Consider the following 21,240-nt stretch of genomic DNA (forward strand, 5'->3'; position numbering starts at 1 on the left):
TCAAAATATCAAAAAATTTTATTATGAAAAGTTATTTGTAATTAAAAACCATATTCAAATATGCAATAACAGCCTTCTACGTGAAAAAAAATTTCTGGGATATTCCTAAATAACCGATTCCGAACATCATTTTTATTTATTAGACATGTAATAACTATTTTATTAATAATTTTAGAAAAAGAACTTATTCTTCATAAAAATCTGTGCATGGTCTAAACCTCAAGATAAAACCATCAGTTTTCCAAGTTTGTTAATTTTATACGAGGTATGTCAAATAATATGAATTTAGAAAGAATATAGAAAGAATTCTTTCTAAATTCATATTATTTGATACACCTCGTATAAAATTAACAAGCTTGGATAACTGATGGTTGCATCTTAAGGTTTAGACCATGCACAGATTTTTATGAAGAATACCTTTTTTTCCCAAAATTATTAATAAAAGAGTTATTACAGGTCTAATAAATAAAAATGATGTTCGGAATCAGTAATTAGGAAAATCTCAGAAATTTTTTTTCTCGTAGATGGCTGTTATTGCATATTGGAATATGGTTTTTAATTACAAATACCTTTTCATAATAAATTTTTTTGATATTTTGAAATATAAAGGTAGTTTGCTCTTGAGCGAAATTAATATTTTTGTACACTCGACCTATGGGTCCATAAAAAATAGACGTGTTTTGTAAAAGCCTCAGCTATACTTGTGAATTTTTTGAAATTCTTAGATCAATAACTGGAACCCAACTAAAAAAAATTAAATCTAAAAATCTACGTTTTTGGCTGTGGGGGGAGGGGTAAGGAGGGTGGCGAGCAAAAATCCGCGTTATCTCATTTTTTATTTGCATAGAACGTAAAAAAATTAATAAAATTGAATTCGGGGAGTGAGGGCATTTTGCCTATCTTAAGGGGGGTACCCTTTAGTTTGTGGGTTCTTTTTTTGATGGATAAGATCGAGCTTCTGAACCGGAAGAATCGGTTTACCAGAAGTTGTGTTTTTCCAGAATTTTTTTTTTTAAATATGTTGTTTTTTTTTCAAGTCTTTCACCCTGTATATATTAATTTTTTAAGAAGGTAACGTCGGCATTGAAAAGAGCCTAACAATATTTTATAGGAAGTATTTTGAACTTTTTAGTTATGTTAGTTACCATGTAATAAATGCATAACTTATCTTCACATGTACCTATGTGTAGGGCTTACAATACCTAACTAAAATCTGAATACCGGTATTTGATATTTGAAATTTGAAATATCGGAATATCGGTATTAAAACCAGTATTCTAATATCTACTCTAGATACTTTGTATTTTTGTAATTTTAACTATTTAGAATGGGAAATAAGCCACAATATTATTAAAAAATGATTTTTATTAACGTTTCGATGCCCAAATCGGGTGCCGTTGTCAAAATACAAAATACTATTAATATAAACAAAAAATGTTGTTGCTTAGTAAAAAAATTCTTCTAATAATTTATTTAATTTGACTCATTTATATCGGCAATTCAGATACATATGATACATTTTAAAGTAGAAGACTTTAAAATGATATTGCCAATATTTATGAGTTGCGTTCCTGGGACGACTTTACTGAAAGATAGTTCATTCGATTACATGAAATCAACCCCAACTCAAGAATATCCGTCACAAAAAAAAAAAAAAAAATCATAGCATGTGATCTGTCTTTAAAAAGATAACCACATGCAACGGTGACATTAAAATTCTCGCGTTAGAGATCTCATAGTAAATCACGAGGGAAAACCAGAAAAACCTCATGATAAAAAAAATTTAAAACCCACTGTATGGTGGAGATATGTAGATGATGTGTTTTCAATATGGCCTCATAGATCAGAATTGTTGGATACATTCCTGAATATTATAAACGATCAAGAAGAGACAATAAAATTTACAATGGAAAAGGAATATAATAACACCCTGCCTTTCCTCGATGTTTTAGTCTTAAAGAAGGATACTGGATATGAGACTCAAGTGTATAGAAAACCAACACATACCAACAGATATCTCAATTACAAATCAAATCACAACATCAACGTTAAAAAGGGAATCATAAAATCCTTATATGATAGAGCCAAAATTACTTGTTCTAACGAAAATTCCTTTTTAGAAGAAAAACAATTCTTAACATCTGTTTTATTAAAAAATGATTATCCTTTATCGTTTATAAATAAGGAATTGTCAAGATTGGATCGAATGGAACAGAACAACATAGAACGGGATCCTACAACATTCACAAGAAATAATACGAGGAAAATATCAATACCATACATAAAAGGACTATCCGAGAAACTTAAAATAATAGGAAATAAATTCAACATTTCAACAACATTCAAAACAACCAACACATTGAGATCTATTCTATCTAAAACTAAACCTAACAATGAACAAGAAAGGACAAAGAATTGTATTTATAAAATACCTTGTGAATACGAACAGTTTTATATAGGTGAAACATCAAGACCATTAAACGTTAGAATAAGTGAACATCAATCTTATATTAAAAATAGAGAATTTGATAGATCTCAAATATGTCAACACGCATGGGATAATGAACATAGAGTTCAGTGGAGAGATTCAAGTATAGTCCTGAAAGAAACAGATAGTAAAAAGAGAAAAATCAAAGAAGCGGCTCTAATTATGCTAAACGAAACCAATTGTGTCGCAAATTCCTCGGTGGAATGCAGTAGGATGTGGATACCCATACTGAAAGAGGAAGTCAATAGAAAGAAAATACCACAATTAGTAAGTCAATAGTCGAGTTAGTACATATTTTATATTTTAGTATTACTTATATACCCATGTATTATTGATATTATTTATAATTTAAACAAAATTATAGTAAAGTCAGAATTTGATATTAATTTTGAGAGTAAATTAAATGTAAGACCAAATACTTACGATGTCGGGATAGTATCACGAGGTTTTTCCTGGTTTTCCCTCGTGATTTACTATGAGATCTCTAACGCGAGAATTTTAATGTCACCGTTGCATGTGGTTATCTTTTTAAAGACAGATCACATGCTATGATTTTTTTTTTTTTTTTTTTTTTGTGACGGATATTCTTGAGTTGGGGTTGATTTCATGTAATCGAATGAACTATCTTTCAGTAAAGTCGTCCCAGGAACGCAACTCATAAATATTGGCAATATCATTTTAAAGTCTTCTACTTTAAAATGTATCATATGTATCTGAATTGCCGATATAAATGAGTCAAATTAAATAAATTATTAGAAGAATTTTTTTACTAAGCAACAACATTTTTGTTTATATTAATAGTATTTTGTATTTTGACAACGGCACCCGATTTGGGCGTCGAAACGTTAATAAAAATCATTTTTTAATAATATTGTGGCTTATTTCCCATTCTAAATAGTTAAAATTGTAAAAATGCCACAAGAAAATAGCTTCAGAACAACATTGTATTTTTGTATTTGTATCTAAAAAATACTAATAGGTTTGTTAACTGCTCACACTTTGAAAATACTCTTTCGGAAAGTACTAATGTGGCAGGTATTGAAAAATAATATTTTATAGCCAAATAATAAAGCTCAGGAAAAATGGATTTATATTTTTTCCAAAATTCCATCGGGTTAATTTTTCTTGCAAAATGTGGCATTTCGAAAGAAAATGTGGCATTGGGTAGTAGACGTAAAACATAAATAATCGCTTTATATTGCCGACACCGCCGCTTCTCGATGGCGCCATACTTGGCTCGGTACAGTTTGTTTATTTTCAAAAAAAATAATGTAATTAATTAATATTATTTAAAATTAGATTTATATTGTGCATAAATTCAATTTTTATCAACTAATGTAATACCAAAATACCGGTATTTTTAGATAAATACCAGTTTTTATTACCGACAAAAATCGGAATCCCGGTATTGCAAGCCCTGCCTATGTGCGGCAGATTCGTGCATATATTATAAGAGTTATTGTGCATTTAACGGTAGGCATATAATTTTGACCACATATACTGCACATACAAAGGTTTAAATTTAGATATATGGCCTTCTCAGATTCAAAATTCAAGATTCAAGGTATTCAAAATGGCGACTATATATATGTGACTAATAGCACGATAACTTTTGAACGAAAAGTCTAATTTTCACCTTTCATTTTCAGCCTGTATATATTTTTCAAAAGGGTAATACCAGCGTTGAATAGAGCGTAGAAATATTTTTTAGGAAATATTTTCAAATCTTTAGTTATATTAATTACCATTTAATAAATGTAAATTTTTCTTCACATTTAGATGCTTATGTGCGGCAGATTCGTGCAAATAATAATAATATAAGAATTATTGTGCATTTATGGTAGAAGCCTATAATAATTTGGACCACACCTAATACTACACATACAAAGATTCAAATTTAGATATGAGGCCATCTAAGATTTTGTCTTTTACAAAAATGGCGGGAATTCAAAATTAATCTGCCGCCCATAGGTACATGTGAACATACGTTATGCACTTATTACATGGTAATTAACATAATTAAAAAGTTGAAAATATTTCCTAAAAAATATTTTTTACTTTTCAGTGGCGGTATTACCTTTTTGAAAAAATTTTATATACAAGGTGAAAGAATGGAAAAAGGCAAAAACTTCCGGTAAACTGATTCTTCTGGTTCAAGATCTCGATCTTACTCATTAAAAAAAGATCCTATATACCAAATTTGGTTGAAATCTGACGTCTCGTTCAAAAGTTATCGTGCTTTGAGTTACATATGTATAGTCGCCATTTTGAATGCCCGCCATTTTTGTAAAAGGAACAAAAACTGAGATAGCGTCATATCTAAATTTAAATCTTTATATAGGGTGTCTGCGTAACTTTGCATCATATGGGAAACTTTTTTAATATCAATTTTACCAAATAAAGTCAAAAAGTGCTCTGCATAGTCTAAAACCTAAGATGCAATCATCAGATATCAAATTTTGTCAACAGTATACGAGGTATGTCAAAAAATATTAATTTCGCTCAAGAGCAAACTACCTTTATACTTCAAAATATCAAAAAATTTTATTAAGAAAATTTATTTGTAATTCAAAACCATATTCAAATATGCAATAACAGCCTTCTACGTGAAAAAAAATTTCTGAGATTTTCCTAAATTACCGATTCCGAACATCATTTTTATTTATTAGACATGTAATAACTATTTTATTAATAATTTTAGAAAAAAAACTTATTCTTCATAAAAATATGTGCATGGTCTAAACCTCAAGATAAAACCATCAGTTTTCCAAGTTTGTTAATTTTATACGAGGTATGTCAAATAATATGAATTTAGAAACAATATAGAAATAATTCTTTCTAAATTCATATTATTTGATACACCTCGTATAAAATTAACAAACATGGATAACTGATGGTTGCATCTTGAGGTTTAGACCATGCACAGATTTTTATGAAGAATACCTTTTTTTCCTAAAATTATTAATAAAAGAGTTATTACAGGTCTGATAAATAAAAATGATGTTCGGAATCAGTAATTAGGAAAATCTCAGAAATTTTTTTTCTCGTAGATGGCTGTTATTGCATATTTGAATATGGTTTTTAATTACAAATAACTTTTCATAATAAATTTTTTTGATATTTTGAAATATAAAGGTAGTTTTGCTCTTGAGCGAAATTAATATGTTTTGACATACCTCGTATACTGTTGACAAAATTTGATATCTGATGATTGCACCTTAGGCTTTAGACTATGCAGAGCACTTTATAAAGAATGCCTTTTTTTCGTAAAATTGATATTAAAAAAGTTTCCCATATGGTGCAAAGTTACGCAGACACCCTGTATATGTGTAGTATATTATTACCTTTTATAAAGGATTTCTTCATTAAATTTATTTTAAATACTCTACGTTTTTTTTTATTCTTCGATATTATACACTGACACGTTATGTTGACAGGCTGAAACTTAAAAACTTTTCGGTCGTCACTTGTTCAGATAAAGGTTTTTTTTCTGTTTTTTATTTATGGTGAAAGTAAGGCCAATATCTGTTAATGGTCATTAAATAGTTTCAAACTCAATTTTAAGTCAACATAATATCTCTCGTTATAGGTTTAATGCATTTTTAATTGACTACTTACAGTTACTTAAATGTTATGAATTATTTTAATTAAATAATTATTTTACTTATTAAAACTTATTAAAAAATTTATAAAATGAACCACTTGATGTTCATATTTTTACTATCAATTAGAAAAAATGGTAAATTCTGGTAATAAATAATTTTTGTATCACCCGCTTTTTTAGTGAGATTAAATTATTTTTTAATCGTCTTGGTTCTAATGTCAACATGATATCTTTTATAATTATTAAAAACCTCAAGAGATTTAATTTTTAAGTTTAAACTGTATGTATAGATCATCAACTTGAAACGTGATAAGCTCAAGTTTTCTGCCCAAAAATACCAATGACTCTCGAAAGTTTCTCGGTCGCTGAGAAATTATTTTTAATAGGTACTTATCAAATTATCACGAATTAAATTTATTTTACGGCCCTTCTTAATTAACAAAGAGGTTGAAGTGTGCCTTTTAGCTCGTTTAAATCCAATTAGACTGTTTTTTTATCAACTAAATACGTTACTAAAATTTTAATGAAAATGGATTTCTTTGCTGTGTCTAAAATAAAAATATTGGATTATACAAGTTTTTCAAACCAGATAATCTGGGAGACAGTGTCAAATTTTTGAGGTGATTTTAGCACAGCTTCTATGAATTTATTTTGGTAGATAGTAGTTTGATGATGAAAATATCTGTCAGCTGGAGCAACTCCGTGGTTTATAAGCAAGAAAATATAAAATAGGAAAGTAGATGGAAAATCCCTACAACCTATATACCAAAAATTTATCTCCGTGACTTACATCCATGATGGCCTATACTAAATTTACAACCAAGATGCAGTAGAAATAAACAAACTAAGACACGTTAAATGCTAGTAGGAGCACTCCCGAATCATAATTTACAATGTATAAGCTTTGGAAATCATGATTTGGGATTTTTAATGTACGTATATGCATTGCAAATTATGATTCGGGAGTGCTCCTAGTAGCATTTAACGTGTATTATTTTGTTTACTTCTACTGCATCTGGATTGTAAATTTAGAATAGTGGTTAGAATACCTGGCTTCTCGATTTCACCCCTGCGAGTCGGGTTCGATTTCTGTCATCGGAAATCCTTTTTGTTTTTAGAAATTCCATTTCGATTTGAAAAATATTTGTTTTGATACCACTTTTTTTTATTTATATAACACAATATAAAAAAGTATTGTAAAAACAATTATTTTTCAAATTAAAACGTACATTTTAAAAACAAAATGATTTCCGACGACCGGAATCGATTCTGACTCGCCTGGGTAAAAGCCAGGAGCCAGGTATTCTAACCCGTGATCCGTCAAATTGTCCCGGTAAAAACAGCCCCCTCAAAATAGCCCGGATACAAAATAGCCTCGACAAAGTAGCCCGTAAACAAAATAGCCCCGACAAAAGAGATCGCACACAAAATAGCTCCGGTCAAAACAGCTCCGACTAAAATAGCCTGGGCTAAAACAGCCCCGGCTAAAACAGCCCGAGTGAAAATACCCCCAATAAAAAGTTTTTCCTTTTAACGGAGTACAATTTATTTTAAATCACTATTCTAATTGGAAAATAAACCACAATTTAACTTAAAAAAATTATTTTATTAACGTTTCGACTTCCACTTCGGACGTCGTTTTCAAAATACAAAATATTAATAGATTAAAAAAAATGTTGTTGCTTAAGTAAAAAAATTCTTCTAAGAATTTAATTTAATATGACTCATTCATATCGGCAATTCAGACATACAGTATGGTGCAAATGAAAGAAATAAATTCGTTATTTCGTAAACCCACGACGTAAGGGAAAAATCCTGAAATAGGTCGATTATTATTTTTAAATTACGATATTCCGGTATATATGTTATACTAGTGACGTCATCCATCTGGGCGTAATGACGTAATCGATGATTTTTTTAAATAAGAATAGCGGTCGTGTGCTAGCTCAGTTGAAAATTATTTAATTATCTATTCAGAAATATAAACATTTACATAATTATTTATACAAGGTGTCCAAAAACTTTTTTTAACTTAAATTATTTGGCAAAATAAAGAAGAATGTATGTAAATACAGAAAAAAGAATGTAATAAATGTATCACAAATAAACATTAGAACACATTTAATCGGAACAGAAAACAGGGTTCGAGTTTTCTAAAAAGAACATTTTTTTATTAAAATGTGGTTGATAAACACCTGAATAAAGGATAATTACCATTTTTGAAAAAATGTATTTTTAAGGGATTATTTCATGATGAATTCTGAAGGGAGCTTTTTTTGTCGGGACTATTTTGTTGGGGCTATTTTGTGGGCGAGCTATTATTCTGCGGCTATTTTGTCTGCAGGCTATTTTGTCGGAGCTATTTTGTGTGAAGAATATTATGTCGGGGCCATTTTGTCGGAGCTTTTTCGACGGGGCTATTTTGACGGGTACCATCCTAACCACTAGGCCATTATGGATGTAAGGCACGGAGATAAATATTTGACATATAAGCTGTGGCGTTTTTCCATCTACTTTCATATTTTATCTTTTCTTGACTAAAAGCCCCGGTTTTGGGCGAGCTGACACATCATTTGTTAATAAGCTTAGGAACAACTGACTAAATAAAAAAGCAACATTTCTACAATGCACCGGTCAAACTTGATGCTACCTAGTACGTTCTTTAACGGTAAAATATTACAAAACCTCTAAATTCTAAAGAACCGCTCCGATGTAGATGAAATTTTGCAAATAAGCTCATCTTGCCCTCCTCTTCAAAAGTAATATGACAACGATGTGTGATTTTTATTTTTAAGGGGTGAAGACTACCCATTTTTATCAAAAAATAGAACAGTATATATAAGCGTTTTAAATCTAAATTATGTGTAGGTATGTTAAATAGTATGCTTAATATAGGAGTTTAATTGTTTCTCATATTGAAATATATTTTATAGTTTTAAACCCTTAAAAACTACCCTCTAAATAAGAATTTGTATAAAAAAATAATACTTTTCGTCAAGTCAATACTTTTCGAGTTATTTGCGAGTGAATATGTTCATTTTTCAACAAATGAACCACGTTGTTAGACGGTTCTTCGCAAGTAACTGAAAAAGTAAGTAGTTATCGAATTCCGAGCAGAAATATAGATTATGAAAAACTGAAAAAATCTGTGTATGTATGAAGTTTGGAGAGCTTGTAAAACGAGAGTTGTAGCCAATGAAAAGTAGGTTGTTATTCGTGAAATTGCAAATCAAATATTTCGACGTGAAATATCCAAAAAATGGAGCACTCTTTACGGAAAATTTATCACGTTGTTTTTAAGAAAGTTTTATTTTTATTTTTTTTAATTTTTTTAATTTTTAGCATTAAATGTAAGCAAATTACGCTCAAATCGCTTCACAAGTTACTTTACTTATAGAACTGGATCCCGCGTATAGTCGGTTCGCTAAACTCAGACACAACCGGCTAGTGATTTTAGTACGTAATTCTTTTGTTTTTGGCTAATTTTAACAAAATTGGCAATATTACTAACTATTTAGCAATTATAAGCTATTTAGTAATATTTTTTTTGCCAAATTTATCAAATTGGCAAAATTACTTACTAAAATCACTAGCCAATTATGTCTGAGTTTAGTGAACCGACTACACCTAAAAAGTTGATTAATAGCAAGCTGAAAATTTAATAGCTTAACGGTTTTTTAACGATAACTTCTGAAATTTTCAAGATATTTTATTGTTTCAAAGCTTATTTTGTCGGGAATTGCAAGTGCTAAAAGTTCTCAAAAGTTGGACTTTGTGGAGGTTTTTGATTTTTAAAGCATGCGACTCAAAGAGATTATAAAAAAGCTTCTCACACTTACGTGTAAATATCTCACTCACTTTTTATCGTAGAGACATTGAACTAGCTGGAAAATTTTCAGTATGGAAAATACTACATTTTAGTATTGATATATATTTTTCAAATTTCTTTTAGTTTTGAAGTAATTTTGAAAAATTGGAAACAATTTATAAAATATCCAAAAATAACTTACTTAATACTAAATTGATTTTTTTTACAAATCTAAGCATTTTAAACCGGTTAAAATATTAGAACACGTAGTCAGTTTATAAATAAAGCTAAATGTACATATTATGGAATAATGTTAATTTTTATTTTTTTGGAAAATTCACCGATTTAAGTAATTATTTTTTTGTTTTTTTCAACGACATAATCGTTTTGTTTGTTTAATAACTCGACCATTTTTTATCCAATTTACTATTGTCTTAGCATCTTTTAAAGGTACCAGTAAAGTCTTTAAAAGATGCTCTATAATTTTTTTCCCAAAATCTCTATTTCTTGCGATATTTAATGATAAAATGTTTGATTCAAAGTTAATTCGAAAAAACCCGATTTTAAGTAGGCTGTAACTTAGGTAGTGTTATTGCTATAATAATTAAAAGAAAACCACTCAATTCATTAATTATGACTTTTTCGTAAAAACGCATAATTTTAGAGTTATTTTTGAAAATCCACTCAAAAACATGCATTTTTCATGTAGGAAATCATCAATTTCGATCGTGAATAACTTGCTAAATATCAATTTACCGAAAAAGTCGTATATAACATGTTTTACTCCGAATTGAAATTTCTATCGGTTTCTGAGGTTATTTTGAGGGTAAATATTTCGACAACCGAGAAGGGGTGGTACCCACCCCCAGAGCAAAAGCACATATCGTCACAATATAACTTTTTTTCTTTGACATATTATCTATATGAATGCCAAATTTTAAGTCAATCGAAGCGATTCTTTAAAATTTACCGCAAAAACCGTCAAAGAATGGACTAACCTCCTGGACTAATAATAATGCGTTCAGTTGTTCTTTTAGCCCCGAGAATATGGCCAGCAATATACCATTTGTACAAATTTGATAAAAATTATAAAATAAATATATACCCACGGACAAAAATATTGTATCACTGTATCACTATATCATAGGCATAGGATTCCTTTCCGAATACGATGTTTCGTATCACATAAATGCTATAATCAGTATAATTTTTAAACTGAATCTCTTCAAGGTAAGCATTCAGTATGCTAGCGACATGAAGAAGTGCATTAGCACCAATACGTCATATCCAATACGGCATTCAAATGACAAAACCTGATCTTTTAAAACCTCTTCAATGTACATTAAAATTTGAATTCGTCTAATCACCTTCACGTGTTCGGTATGTCCTTTCAAAGCAATACGGCTCCATAGCACTATGCCGCCACGACCTAAACAAATGCTCTGTACAGACTGTACAGACTGTACAGACCATGAGGTTACAACAACTGACAACTGTTTGCCAACTCTTCTGTAGACAAAGTTTTGTAAATCTTGCTTAATATGGTGAACGGTAAGTCTCATCAGTAAAGACCGGATTTTATGTTTTTTGCATATCGATAACCATCAAAGATATAATCAAACGCTTCAGGATGTGGACGAATTATGATAATTAACGGCGTTTAGCACTGATTTAATTTTACATATTTAGAACATTTTCGTTTTTTTTAACATATTTGGATAGTTTGAACATATTTTCGACCGTTTGACATATTTTCGCATATTTTTAACCAATTTTAGCGAAGTTTTTGTTTATGTCACAAGATTCATCCTAGGGAAAAACCCACCATCCAAATTGAATAGCACGTAAATTTTTTCTTTCTGTAGGACTGCTTCTGGGTTCCAGGCGATGCATATTATAGTTCCATTTATTTTACGACTATGATTTTTGATTCATCATAATTTATGTTATGCCGGCACCTCAAGCCAGTTATTCAAGCTTCAAGAAATATTTCCCATTCAAAAATTGTCATTATTCAGAAACATACAACAAAGTGAGGTGCTAGTTGTATGCTCGAATGATTCTTAGAAATGCCTAAAGTGAAAAACTATTTGGTGGCCTCTTGAATCAAAACCGTTCCATAATTAGTTTGGAACGAAGAAACAGTGTTCTGCAAAGCATGTGCTTAAATCATAAGTTGATAATGAGAATGTTACAATTACGATTAAAAAAGCTATTTAAATTGCTATAGTTTATGGAGCACATATTATTTTTATTGTCAATGAATAAGGGGGTAAGTTTTGTTTGCTGAATTTATATTGATAATATTTAATGTTTATATTGCTAACTAAAATGCTTTTCACATATTCCACATATTTTTAACATATTTACTATTAGAACTCCCAAAATATTTATAATGAAAATATTTTAGTTCATAATAGATGCCGACGAAAACAATTATTTTTCTTTCTGTTTCTGTGTTTGCCGACGAAAACAATTATTTCTTAGAACTTTTTACTAATTATAATTTTCGTGGACTCACAAACAGAAATGTTGTTTTTTGCAGATACTCCTCAAAAAATAATTTTTTTCGCTAACACTTTAATAGGGATTATAATTTTCACAATAATAAAATCGAAAATAATATTTTTCGCGGCGTTCATTGAAAGTTCTATTCTTAACGGCATTTTTCGGAGTTATACTTTTCGTAGGCTGCGGCGATATAATCCGGTCTTTACTCATCACTCATACACAGTGTTAATTTTGGTGGCGGCGGCGGAGGCATAGTGCTATGGAGTGGTATTTCTTGGAAAGGGGATACCGAACTTGTAGAGGTGATTGGGTGAATGACAGCTGATATGTACAATAATAGTATATTACTTTATGAGGCGGAGAAGCATGACTTTTCTTGACGCGCCCGATATTACGCGCCGAACGAAGTGAGGCGCGTAATAGAGGGCAAGTCAAGAAAAGTCGCTTCTTTGCCGAATAAAGTATACTATTTTTTCTTCAAACGTAGCAATTTTCAACCATAAATAGTACAATTCATACGCTATTTTTACTCGAAATTAACTGTGACAACTATCAAAGTCGTCTAGATGTTAGAAATTAAAATAATTAAGTCGTCGGTGGGAATTGCGTCTCCCTGGTTACAGTTGTTTGACAGTTGTTTGCAATTATTAAAGACAGCTTATTGTTGTTGCAACCGCAAGCGCAAATTTAGTGCGAAAATGGAAAACCTAAACGAAATTGAGTCCGCGGCTAATGATGCAGTAGCACGTTTGGGGCCCTTCAAGTCCGGAATAAAGTATCGGTTAGCGTACAAGCACTTCCAAGAGTGGTGCGATACAAGAGGAGTACGGCAAGTTACCGAAGACGTTTTACTGGCATATTTTAATATAATGGAAAATGAAAATAAATGGAAATCTTCTACAATGTGGTCACGATACTCTATGATAAAATCCGAGTTAGTTATTAGAAAAAATGTGGATATAAGCAAATTTTTAAAGTTACGTGCATTTCTGAAAAAGACAAGCGAAGGATATACTGCAAAGAAGTCTAAAGTTTTCACTAAAGACGAGTTTGATAAATTTTTGTTTGAAGCGCCAGATAAGTTTTATTTAGGATTAAAGGTAAAAAAAAAATTATATTGCAAAGCATGTAGTATATTCTACTAAATTATAAAAATATTTCAGATTGTTTTGTTAATTGGGGTTACCGGCGCCTGTCGATGCGACGAAATGGTAAAAATGAAGACTGTGGACATTGAGGATAAAGAAAATGTAATAATTATCAAAATCCCAGACAGTAAAACACGACAAATTAGATCTTTTACGATAATTGGTCAAAACTACATTAAACTGTATAAAAAGTATGCATCACTGCGGCCTGAAAATTTCACAGAAAACCGATTTTTTAACAAGTATCAAAATGGAAAGTGTTACCGAAGCGTCATGGGAATACATTCGATCAGCGCAGTAGCCCAAAAAGTAGCTAGTTATTTAAATTTAAACGATGCAAGCGCATACACGGGTCACTCTTTACGACGAACTTTAGCAACACTTTTAATTGATGGAGGCGGAAATCTAGAATGCCTCAAAAGACATGGGGGCTGGAAATCAAGCACGGTTGCCGAAGGATATATAGAGGATTCAATAAGAAATAAGAACGATAATGCTCAAAATTTTTTAAACCCTCATGATTCGCCAACATCGGGAATGATTGCTGAAAGTTGTGCTCGACCATCAGTATCGTCAACAATTACCAATGCGTATCAAGAGTCGGGAACATTTTTGCACGGTTTCAATTTTGAAAATTCCTCATTAACTAATTGTACTTTTAATATTACTATAAATAAAAATGATGTTTAATTGTTGTTCATGACATTTGTATTGTTGCTTTTTGACATGTTTCATATTGTTGCCATGACAACATTTTTCCCTCCGCCGTAAAGAAATGGGAAAAAAAACTGCTGCCGGCGGAGACATCAAACTTTGACAGGATCAAGTTAGATAAGTAATGTCATCATTATTTGACGTTTGAAGAAAAAAAAATTTTACAAGATCATGTTTTGCCATTTGTCACCTATATTCGATAACAAATTCGTGTTAATGCACCATGACGGCGGTGTTCATGTCGGTAAAATAGTGAATATTTACCTTGATGAGAGTTAATTTAAAAATTATTTTGGCCACCATAAATATAGCCCATATTAAATTTAAATCCGATTATACCATTTATATGATACATTAAAACATCGCATTCGGAAAAGAAATCCTATTGCTATGACGCTGGGGGCAGCACAAAAAAATTCATTTAACACGTTAATTTCAAAATATGCAATATTTTTGTCCGTGAGTGTATATGTCTAGATATACAAATCCTTCCTTATTAGAACAAACATATTTTAGATACCGTAAAGACGGTATGAGAGGTAAGGAATTTGACCTCGGACTGCTTGCCGTTCCAGAGTTGCAACTGGAAGTACTGTAAGCTATTACGGCTTAATTTGTCATCAGAGTTGCGGTAAAAACAATTTTTATAGGCGAAGTCGATACTCTGAATACTTGCTGATAGGTGTGAATACCGAAAACCTGTATGCGGCGTGGCAACCACGTGCTTTTCACAAAACTGGTATGATAAGCTACCAGTGCCCCTTGCTGCAAAAGTCTATGTAAAAAATCGTTCAATTTTATTTTTATTTTTTGCACAAGTGTCATTTGGAATAAACTACTTGCACAAAAATTGAAGGTAAGTGTCAAGTGTACTTTTTCATTATTTTTAATTAGCAGATAATTCTTTAAAAGCACTGGCATAGTTATTGCAATAATAAATATGTTTTATGAGAATTGTAACCCCAAAATTCATTTTGTTTTTATTTATCCCGGCATGCCAACAATTTTTATTTTTTTCATTTTGAAACTTATGCCAGTTATTAAACAATGTTGTGGCAACAAATTTCTGTAAAAATCTTGTTCTTTGACATTAGCAATAGGAAAATATTTTTAATCATTTTGAGGATTGTACCAAATAAGAGGTTATTTTTTCACATACTAAACCAAAAAATCTCGAGATCGTAGTTTACGCCCAATACTAAATTTTTTTACGGATAAATTATTAAAGCAAAGTTTTGTATTTATTTGCTTTATTTATGACTTTAAATTATTTATTAGACCTATTTGTCATTACAATTTTTCCAGTACATTATTTAGGTTTGGTTAGATTTTTCCATTACATTACTCCTATGTTTTTTAGATGTCTAGAAACCGACCGCTTACAGAAGCTGAACTCCAGTATATAGTAGATCATCTAAGTGATGAAGAGTATTGTCTTTCCGAATTTGATGGCGATGAGGATGCGGACGAAAATTTACCTGAGACAGGCTCAATTTCCAGAACTCCGTCACAATTCTCGACTACTAGTATCGACAGCCATCCGACATGTTCCAGTACTTCAGTACAGCACTTGAAACGGGTGCGCCAATGTACTCTTACAAGAAAGACAAATAATTTTAGCGGAAACGAAGATTTTGATAATTTGGATCAAGATCCTCACTTTGATCCAGATGACTGATTTGGTTTCAAGCACAACAAGCTGGCTACACTCAAAAAAATTTAGTTCGTAATATTGATTAACAGTGATTATTGAATAGTATTTCGTTCTCACAACAATTTAATTTGTTGTTTCAACGAACTTTTAGACATTGACGAATGTACTTGGTTATTGTCACAATGATTGAGTAATAATTGTGAGAATAACTAGAGTACATTAATCAATAACACTCAATTTATTCAGCCAATAACTTAGTTTCGTATATTTAATAAATACTGTTAATTGTGGCAGCAACTCACGTTCTTGATTTCGTAGATGACAAGCAATTACCTTGGTTTATCGTGACAACGTACAGATTTCATTAAAACAATGTAAAAATGTTGTTAATATAGAGTAATATATGATTATTGAATAGATGTACACTGATTGTTGTGCCAACGAATGCATTAATTAATCTACTACTGCCTTTAATTCCCACAATCAATGCGTTAATTGTGACAATAATCGTGGTTGTTGAGACAATAAATGTTTTGCTTGACCATTTGAAATGTAACGGCTTTTCCTTGAAAGTGCCGAATAATAATTGCATTTTGTTTCCAAGTGTAGTCCGTAGTAGAAGGAAGATAAGGATAAGATATTACTTATTTTTTATATTTGAATAAAAGTAAGTTTTTTCTGATAAGGTAAATACGGGAGAACATTCTAATTAAAAATAAACTTGTCAGTGTCTTATGTTTGTAAGTGTTTACTTTTAATATTGTCTTGTGATGTTATTTATAAGATGAACTGAAAATGAATTTTCGAATCCTGAATGAAAAAAAGAATTAGTATTTTTGAAAATTTAAACGCAGAATAAAATATTACAGTATTATCCAGGGTCTGACGTCCCTGAGAACTTCTATAATGATTATTTTAATAAGTCACAGGGGTGAAAAAGAGAAAATTTAGTATGATTTTTTTATTTCAAATATACTATTCAAAAGAAACTTTTTGTTTATTCTAAGGGACTTTCAGCCCTCAGTAATAATGTAGTCTTTTATTCTGCGGTTAAATTTTTCAAAAATACTTATTAGTTTTCTCAAGATTCCAAAAAAATGAATGCGTTTAAAAATAATTCGATCGAAATTTTGCCCCTGCGCTCTCAAAAATGATTAAAGTGTTATACATTTTTGAAATCACCATTTTAAACAAATTTAAATGAGCTGTCACATGATGTACTTTCCCATTAAAAAAAAATCAAAGTTACGCCTGTCACCTGAAGAGGGATCGTGTAAAGTTCGAAACATTGATGTTATTATATACTTTGATAATTTTAAAAATCGACCTGTCTGAGCGTTTTGCTTATGTGCTAAAAATAAATAAGCTAATTAAGGGGGGGAGTGTAACACTTATTCCAGTGCACTGTATAAGCGATATAATAATTATGAGAAATCACACAGTGTAAAGTCCTAAAGGTTAAGGACAAAAAAGGGAATTTAAAAAATTATTATTAATCAATTAATATTATACATTGGGCTAATGCATTCAGTAATTATTAATATAAAATACGTTCATAGTAGGAATGAACGAAACTGATTGTAAGAATGAATAGAATTGCTTGTAAGAATAACCGTATTTATTGTGCCAATGAACGGAATTAATTGTAACAATAAACGGAAATAATTGTAGAAATAAACGAAATACGTTAGGAGAAATAACACTGTTATTGGCACAACGAATGGTCTTCGTCGGTCAATTAACGACGTTGTTGTTTCAATAAATAGTGTTCGTTGACTCAATGAACAGAGTTCGTAATATCAATAAAGTGAGATTATGGTATACATAATGAAAGTTCATTGTTTCAATAAATAGTGTTCGTTGACTCAATGAACTGAGTTCGTAATATCAATAAAGGGATATTATGGTATACATAATGAATGTTCGTCCATTCAATAAACGTAATACATTGGCTCAACTAACGAAAATAATGAATTGATGAACATCGCTTTGTTGTTACAATAAAACCAAAAATTGGACAAATTTTAAGAATTGCGTTTGTTGTCTGAATTAACATTTTTATTGATATTACGTACCTTTTTCGTTGAGTGTAGGTTATTTCCTAAAAACATTTTTTCTGCGAAGACGACGAGGATGAACAACTGTTAACATTACCTCAAGCAACAAATTTTCTTCATTTTAGACGCAGCAATAGTAAACAGCTATATTTTATATAAGGAGACTCTGAAAAAAAAACTCAAGTGCTAAGCCTATGACTGCATTACAGTTCCGCAGTGAACTAGCTGATAATTTGATTAGCACTTTTACTTTCAGAAAATAGTCTGGACCACCATCAAACTCCACTTTGAATGCTGGTTCACACTTACCCACCAAAGGAACTTATAGGCGCTGTGCCCTTTGTGCTTCACCTAAAAAGAAACAAACACGCAGCAATTTGATTTGTCAAGTTTGTAACGTTGCTCTATGAAAGACTGTTTTTCACCCTATCATAGTAGACAGGAAGTTCTTATATAATAAATTTAAAATATTACTCTATGTAGTTTTTTTACATTTTCAAAATAAAGTATTTTTTTTATAAATTTTTGTAATTGTTTTTACTGGTCGTTATATATACCACTGCCCACTAAGTATTAGTTGTTTGTCAAAATGCACACTGGTAGCTATATCTACCACCCTTTTCAGCCCTTCTGGCACAGAAAAAAAAAATTTAAACATTTTTTGTCTTATTAACGATGCATAATGAACTACTTTTACTATTCAAAAGTATAGTTTTACAAAAACAATAGTTCTGCCCGTTAAAGGGTTAAAGTCATAGCAATAGTACAAGTGATATATTACCTGACGCGCCTTAGCAACACGAGAATAAAATATATAACTCCGGTTTTTATAAAATTTCCGGTTGAAAAAGGTGAAATCGAAAGTGCCACATTATAGTCGCAGAAATAGTACATGTGGTATATCAATCTACGAAAACATTTGGCAGGGTCAAATTAAAGGGCGTTATTCATTTGTTATAAGTGCCATATTGCTATAGATGCCTCTAGGAATAATTAAAACGATCGAAAACATCTACCAGAACAACACAATAAAAGTAAAAGTTGAAGATGGACTAACTGACCCAAATAATGGGATAAGACAGGGGGATTCCTAGAGTCCTTTATTTTTTAACCTGATCATGGACGAAATAATAAAAAAAGTAAGAACTACAAAAGGATACCAAATGGGAGAGAAACAACTTAAAATAATCTGCTATGCAGACGATGCAATATTAATCTCTCAAATTGATAATGATTTACAACATATACTGCACCAATTTAACATGACCGCCAGAAAATGTAATATGTAAATTTCCCCAAAAAAGATAAAATACATGGTTATAACAGCAAATTCAATAAAATGTAAATTAGAGCTGGAATAGAACAAGTGATGGAGTTTAAATAGGCATCACATCATCTAGCTAAGGAAGGCTCGAAACAGAAGTGGAAAATCAAGTGAATAGAGCAAACAGAGCTAGGTTGCCTAAATGGCACAATATGGAGAAATAAAATTATCAGAAAAGAAATGAAAATCAGAAATTACAAAAGAGTCATCAGACCAATAATGACATAGGCGGCAGAAACACGGCCCGACACAGAGAGGACCAAAAGATTGCTTAAATCAGCAGAGATGAAAACCCTACTAGAGGCATATTCAAAAGGAAACAGAAACAGTCACGTCTTTACCAAAAGAAGAAGAAGAAGAATGAAAGATATAATAATCTAGGCTGACGAAAGTCGAGCTCGCATATTTAGTCTCCGGTTCCAAAATTATTGAAATCCTATGTCAATCGACGTAAAGTTATACAAAGACTTTAAATATCAACTTCCAGTTCTAATTCTGGTCACTTTGAGTGACCAGCAGACTTACGAAGTCCAGTTGCTTGTATTATTTATATTTTATATCATTTATTATTTTATACTATGTCATACCTTAAACTATAATTTTCTACACATAGGTAAAATAATATATCACTACTTAACGTTACCTTAATGTTCTATGTCGTGGGTACAATTATATATTTATAAGCTAATATCGAGAGTAATATCATAAGCTTAAGCTCTAATTAATATTGTAACTCTAATTAATTTAACAATACCTAGTTCTCGCATTGTTGACACAATTATGTATGTTTGACTAAACTGTTTTGATTTAGGTAGTTCGTATAAATTGGATAAGGTAGCACAAATCTCAGCAGACCGAATTTAAAAATTTTTCTGTTATTTGAATAACAGAAAGTTACAGTCTTTTTTTACTTTGTAGACAATCTTTCCCTTTTTTCAGTAGGCAATCAAATAAACTGTGACGGAGATTTAACTTTCAAGAAAACTATAATTAATGGTACACAATAAAAAAAAAGAATACCTCATAATCGATGTTAGTACCTCAATTCTGACTTACCAAATCCCCATTCTCAAACAAAAAAAGACTTTTATTTCTACTTAGAAAGCAGTGGATATAATTTTGAGCCGATTTTTCTTAAACATTTTCATTTTCTCATTGAAGGTACGATTTGGTCATTGGATATATGATTTTGCCGCACAAAAACTGTCAAAAATAACCTGGATATCGCCTGGTAAAAAAACGCAAAATCAATATGTCACATTTTGATCAATAACGGATGCAAAATTAGCCTTCTAGATGTACGAAATAAAATATCAGAAGATGTAGGTAGCGATCATCACCTACTAGTATCAGAAATAAAAATAAAAATCTAGACAAAAAGTAGTAGTAAATAATGCAACAAACGAAGAAAATACAATCTAAAACGACTGAAAATCAGTGAAACCCAAAAATAATGGAGTAGCAAAATAAATAAAATGGAACACGAAAACTATAAACAACGCACAGATAAATATAGCAAACAAGTGGAAAATGAGCAAAGTGGCTGTCTTTCAAACTGCATAGGAAGTCCTGCAATACAATGCAGAAAAGAAAGCAGGTAACCTGATTGGGTAAAGGAAGGACATAAAATCCAAACTTAATGTAGCTTAAACAATGGAAGGGAAAAATGTAACAGCTCGAGATTTTGAAGATGCAAATAAGCAGGTAATAAAGAGCTTCAGAAGAGACAAAAGAAAATGAACAGGGAAGATGGCGTGGTCAGCAGAAGAAGCAGCTAAAACAAACAATCTGACAGAGCTATATAGTACCACTAAACGTCTTGCAAACAAGAATTACAACGGTGATAAACCACTAAAAGCCAAACGCGGACAGCTGCTTAAAACAACCGAAGAGCAAACACAATAATGGAGACATGTGCGCAACATGATAATG

The 21,240-nt window shown here is 30.9% G+C and overlaps 1 protein-coding gene across 1 annotated transcript in view; it reads right to left on the minus strand.

The window, feature by feature from the left end:
- Positions 1–21,240, minus strand: part of LOC126888665 (uncharacterized) — a 219,495-nt gene that overhangs the window by 158,102 nt on the left and 40,153 nt on the right. The gene's annotated exons all lie outside the window — the stretch shown is intronic.

This window comes from Diabrotica virgifera, chromosome 7, assembly GCF_917563875.1.
Source record: "Diabrotica virgifera virgifera chromosome 7, PGI_DIABVI_V3a".
In the NCBI taxonomy this organism is placed as follows: Eukaryota; Metazoa; Arthropoda; class Insecta; order Coleoptera; family Chrysomelidae; genus Diabrotica; species Diabrotica virgifera.